At 43.8% G+C, this 6,000-nt stretch overlaps 1 protein-coding gene across 4 annotated transcripts in view; it reads left to right on the forward strand.

Moving 5' to 3' along the window:
- Rnf152 (ring finger protein 152) overlaps positions 1-6,000 on the forward strand; it is an 87,156-nt gene that overhangs the window by 47,528 nt on the left and 33,628 nt on the right. The gene's annotated exons all lie outside the window — the stretch shown is intronic.

Raw genomic sequence — 6,000 nt, forward strand, 5'->3', positions numbered from 1 at the left:
TGTGTTCTGATTTTTTCTTTTGGTTTGTGGTCAGCTGTCAATTAATAGAACTGTGCTAGAAAATGAGGCCATAAAGGGTCTTTCAGGAAATGCTCGTAGTGTGGAATTATTCTGACTCTCATTGTGGTGGTTAGAAAATGGAACAATAGCTTGTTCATAACAAATTGTTTAGGAGGAAAAAAATGTAAGCGGTCTTGCTGCTTAACAAAATAACAGTGAATGTGATAAATGTGTTAAAAATAAATGAACCTATAAAGAATAACTTAGAGTTTAACTGTGTGATTTGCTGCTGTATTCCTTGTGCTAGCTAAATTTTATTTTGTGTTACTGGGAATCAAACTTAGGGCACATATATATATATATATATTTTTTTTTTTTTCTCTTTTTAAAATTTATTTTATTTTATTTTTTTGTCTGTCTGTTTGTTTTATGTATTTGGTACAGGGTCTCACTCTGCAGCTTGGACTCATAGCGATCTTCCTGTTTTCAGCCTACCCAGCACTGGGATTATAGATATGTGGCACAGAGAGCCCGGGGGCAGGGCCAGCATGGCATGTGGTGCTGGAGATCGAACCATGGTTCCTGCACTTGGCTAAGCAGGCACTTAGTCTGCTGAGATATCTTGTCAGCCCTAGTGCTTATATATGTTAAGCAAGTTTGTTCACCCCTAGCTCCTATGCTGGCTTTAAAGAGATGTCTTTTAGTATAGCACTAAGATCTTCCCAGTTCTCCTTTATTTTGTAAATAAAGTTTTATTAGAACATGCACATTTGCTTAGATATTGTCTGTGGATGCTTTCTACCACAATAGCACAGAGTAGTTGTAATAAAGAATCAATGGCTCACTGAACCTTAATATTACTCTTTTGTCCCTATATGAAAAAGAGTATTGACTCCTGTTCTAGAACCTTGCTGCTCAAAGCAGCACTGAAGGTTTGGTAGTCCATGCAAGTGTGAGAAGCACAGGCTGGCTCAGTTCTTCACCTGAAGCTTCTTGGATAGGCTCCAATGACTGGATCCCAGGATAATGCACATACTTGTGTGCAAGGAATATATCTTCGAGCGCCTCCATCCTCTCAGAAGAAGCAGGGTCTGGCGCCATCACCACTTTCCTGGCATGGTTTGCAACCTCTCAATGTAAGAGTCCCTAGGCTAGAAAAGAGGTATGGTCTCAGAACTAATCCCTGTTTGAAAGGGTTGTCACAAAGATCTCACTACTCCATGGCAGGAACAGTCAGCTCTGCTTTTGCTCGTGTATTTATTGTCTTTAAAGCACATCGGTTTGCAGTGTAGCACAGCAGTGGAAACTGCCATCTTGTGACTGTTATTAATGAATAAGGCCTATTTCGCGGATACTGGTTCCTTGAGTCATTCTGTCACATCCATTGCAGATCTGGAGATATTTACTGTGTGGTTCTTCTCTCTTGGAAAGATGGAAGGTCTAATTTCCAGAATTTTAGGCCTTACCTAGTGGTTCTTTATGCATATTCATTAATCTATAATGGACTGTGCCTGACTTCTCATCACCCACTGTCTCAGTATTCTTTTCTTTTCTTTTTTCTTTTTGGGACACATACCCAATGTGCAAAATGAAGGAAAGAAAGGCTTATTTGGCTCACTGTTAGTGGAGGGTTTAGTCTCTAGCTGGCTCCAAGGTAGAGGGCCCCAAGGCAGAGCAACTGTTTATGGCTGTGGCAAAGAGGAAGAGCGCAAAGGGAGATGCAGCAGCCCAGGCAGCTAGCCAGCCTCTCTCCCCTCCTTGTCTTATAATGCAGATTACCTGCCACAGGGTGGGTGCAGCACCCACACTCACAAGAATCAGTCAGACTCCAGAAGCCACCCTATGACAGCATGAGGTGTTGGAGGGACACCTAGGTACAAACCATAACACCCACCGATCCCTGCTCCATGTGTTCCATGAGTCATTCTCTATCTGTACCTGTATCTCACACTAGACAGTGAGAACTATATACATGTGTGCTCTTTTGCTGCCAGGGGTCAGTCGCTTCTGGAGATATAGGTTGGGCAGAACAATAAAGGGAAAAAGACTAGTAGTGCTTTTAGAGAGCTCTTTTTTCCAGGACACAGAAAGTGAGAAGCGCAGAAATGGGGCATAGCTGAGGAGGATAGACCTTGCGCTCGAAATACGGCCCCATCCGCAAGCCTGCAGAGGTGAAAGTCACTTTGCTGCTATATCTAGATATTTATCGCAGAGCATAGAGCTATTAGTATTTAAAAAATGTAATTTCTCTTTGGTGCTGCTTTCCAGTGGGACAGTTCTCCCCTGGAACAAAGAGTGCTCTAGGGTGCAAGGCCTGTACTTTGCTGGACCCTGGATCCTGAGTGCTGGGGTGCAACTTTGCAAGGAGCAGGACTGACCCTCAGGCTGCCTGGAGTCTAGGGTCTCTCAAAGTCCACCTGTGAGGCACAAAATAGAAGCAAACCCAAAGAGTAAGGTAGCAAGAATGACACAGCTAGATAGAATTGAGTGCTTCCAGCTGAGAGTGTGAGTATTCAGAGGAGGAAGAAGATTGCTTTGAGAAACAAGAAGGATACCACCCTCCCCCAACCCCCCCTTTTTTTAAACAGGGTGGTAGGGGGTGTCTCACTATGCAGTTTGGGCTGGCCTTATGCTCACTTTTGTAGCCCCAGGCTGGTCTCGAACTCACACAGATCCTCTTGGCTCAATGTGGGCCCAGGGATTGAACTCCGGTCCTTGTGCTTGCCAGGTAAGTGCTTATGCCTCTGAGCTATCTCTCTGCCTCCCACCCCAACCCTTGATCTATAGTGATCTTGAGATCATGGGTTATGAAGAAAGGAACGGTCAGGATCCTGGCAGATTTTACTGATGTGGCAGCTTGCGTGCTGCTTGAAAGGAAGTTTTATTCTATTTGGGCACTAGAGAATGAATGGCTTATAAACAAAATATATAAGGAGGCTGGAAGGCCAGGAGCAAGGTATGTGCAATTCAGTGTCTGGTGAGGGCCTGCTGCCTGTTGCTTAGTACCTTCCAGTTAGGCTGCTTTGTCCCATGGAGGAAGCAGTGAACAATTTTCCCTCACCTTTTTTTTTTCCATAAAGACTGATCCCATTTGTGAGACTGAGCCCTTATGACCTAGTCACATCCTAACGCTGTCCTCTTCTGGGTTGGGAGTTCAGTGTATGAATTTTGAGGGAATACAAGCATCCAGACCACAGTGGACATCCCCAGAGGAGCCGCGGGTCACATGTCCACTAACACACCTGACCCAACAGCAGGAAACACTCCTATTACTCAGGTCTTGGTATCTGAATGACATTTTTCATCAAAAGAACCTGAGGTCTTTGGGGAAAATGGTGAATTCTGGGTGAGGATGATATACCTTTTTGTGCTACAAAGTAAGGAAAAGCTCAAAGAGTGACAGGAGTCTGTCAGGAGGGGTGGCTGTGCTGGCCAAACTTGGTGCTGCCTTAGCATTGCAGCACGTAGCGCAGCAATGAGGGGAGCTCCTTGAATAAGATGGAAGCATGAGTCCACACCACGGTAAACAGGAGAAAAAAGACTTCTAGCCCTAATGGAATGTCAGCTAAAACATGTGACAGAAAAGATGAGATTTAAAAATCATCATCTTAGTTAATAATTCAGGCAAGAGAGTCTAAGGAACACTAAAATTAGTGGGCAAAAATTCTGTGAGGAGTAGGATATTTACATAGCTCAGTTACCCTCCAAAATGCACATGAAATACTAAGAGAGGGGGAGAAACCAGGGAGACAGAATGATCCAAGCTGATATATAATACAGCCACCATTGGGCCAATATCACATTAATTACATCTCCCACCCCTGGTTCTAAAAACAAAAAAAAAATGTCCTGAATATATTCATGAACAAAACCAAATTGAGGGAGGTTCTATAAAATGATTTTGAGTGATTTTCAAAGCTGTCAAGATTATAAAAGTCAAGGAAAGGCCAAGGAATTATTCCAGCCTGAAGATGACTAAAGAAATGTGTCACATAAATGATCTTAGACTATTATTATCTCTTGTCTTATTCAAAAGACAGTAACATTTGAATAGAATCTGTGGTAGTACACCAAGGTTGATTTCCTGAAATTATAATATCCTAGCAGTGCCAACGTTATACAGAAATTATATAGAAATACTTCAAGCGTACAGGGGTAATGGGTCCTGGGATCTGCAGCTTACCATCAGATGGTTCCGCAAGGGCAGCGGGAGTTTGTTTTTTGCCATAAAGTGAGGTCAGTGGGCAATCATGTTTATGGAAGTGGAAGGTAATGGGAAAGTTCAGGGGCTGGGGAGATGGCTCAGAGGGATATGTGCTTCCCTGGCAAGCTCAAGGGCCTGAGTTCAATCCCTGGTTCTGCGCTCCCCCCCAAAAAAAAAGTTCAGCTGAGACTGTAGAAGTGTGAAGAAGATGAGAGAGAACTGGCATCTTCTAATGTTCTCAGGAGTGGAGCAGCTTCTAGAAGGGACAAGGAGGATGAGAGAAAGGGTTGGAAGGAGAGAAAGGGCGGTTTGGAATGATGGTGTGCTGAAATGTGGGGCCCAAGTGGAAGTCAGGGAGCTGGGTCACGCGAGGCCCAGGTGCTGACAGGTCTGCATGCAGAGGTGAGCACTAGTCCTGGAGTGGATAGTGGGTGGCACATGTGTTTCCCTCCATGTGAGGTGCCCTTTGGTGGCTGCTCAGTGCTCCTGGCATCCTGGTATGCTGTCTCTTTCCAGCCGCAAGCATTAGTGTGACATGGGAACAGTTGATGGCCATCTGTGGATGCTTTGAGACCAAGTTGTAGGGTTAGCAGGGACTTCAGAAGGGTTACAACAGTGCTGTGCAGAAAAGGAAATTGGTTTAAACCACTCCAAGGGTGATTTCACTTAATCTTGGTTCATTTCTGCTAATGCTTATGAACATCTGGCTGGCTCAAAGTATAGGTCCAAAATGTGAGGATCTAGGTATTACTTCTATGTCTTTTGTTATGGAGCTGCTCTTTGGAATGTTTTGTGTTTGCTGCTCTGGTCCCTTAAACTTGCTAAAGCAAATGAAAATCCACAGGAGACGGGTGAAATTATAGAATCATTTGTTTGTCTTAATTCACTCTAGGTATGGTTGTCTATCATACACTTAGATGCTGAGCTTTTTAAAGATGAGAACATGTGTCTCCTGCTCTAGAGGTAGCAGTCTGGGTAGTGGAGAGAACTGTGAATGAACAAGCCATTATAATATAGCATGGGAATCATTTTAATAGCAGTTGATAAAGGGCTTAGGAAGTGGGGAAGAAAGTCTTAGAGTCAGAAAAATGGTATGTGTGCTGTTTCAAAGAAAAGCCCAGAGGTGGAAAGCCAGGGGCTAGAGAGTCCACAGAAGCTCCAGTCAGGAGCAGGTTTGGAATTGGGAGATGGGACCCGATGCCTACCAGAGCTGGATCCCCTTGTGGCCACCCTGGAAAATCCAAAGGACAGAGTGTTTTGGCATCACGACACATGACCTCTGCTAAATGTTTTGCCAGCACAAAGTAGAAGTTGGGCGAAGAAAATCACTAAGTGATGAGCCTTTGTGTTTGTGGGTCCTCTCATAGGTTGTTGAAAGGACTGCTAGAATTTTCTGAATATGTAAAAGACTTGCTAACCCAATGTTTGCACCCCTGCCTAGAATCTTACAGAATCACTGAGCAGGAGGAATGGATGGATGCATTCGTAAACATCATGATCCTTCACCCAAGAATGCTTCAGCCTGTATTCCGAGAATGAGGACATTGTCCTGCATAATCACATCACCATTATCACACCATTAATTCAATAATCACGCCTAATATACAGTTTATATTTGAAAAATGTCTTGTTGTTTTTCCCCTTCTCAGTCTGGGACCTTATTGTGGTTCATGAGTTATGATTGGTGTCCTTGTCTCCTTTGTCCTTTAAGATCTAGAATAATCTCCTTTCTGTTTTCCTTCTTGCATATCCTATTCGCTCATGGGGAGGTACAAGATGCATGTTTTAGCATGATC

This window comes from Octodon degus, unplaced genomic scaffold (assembly GCF_000260255.1).
Source record: "Octodon degus isolate 3935 unplaced genomic scaffold, OctDeg1.0 scaffold00097, whole genome shotgun sequence".
NCBI lineage: Eukaryota > Metazoa > Chordata > Mammalia > Rodentia > Octodontidae > Octodon > Octodon degus.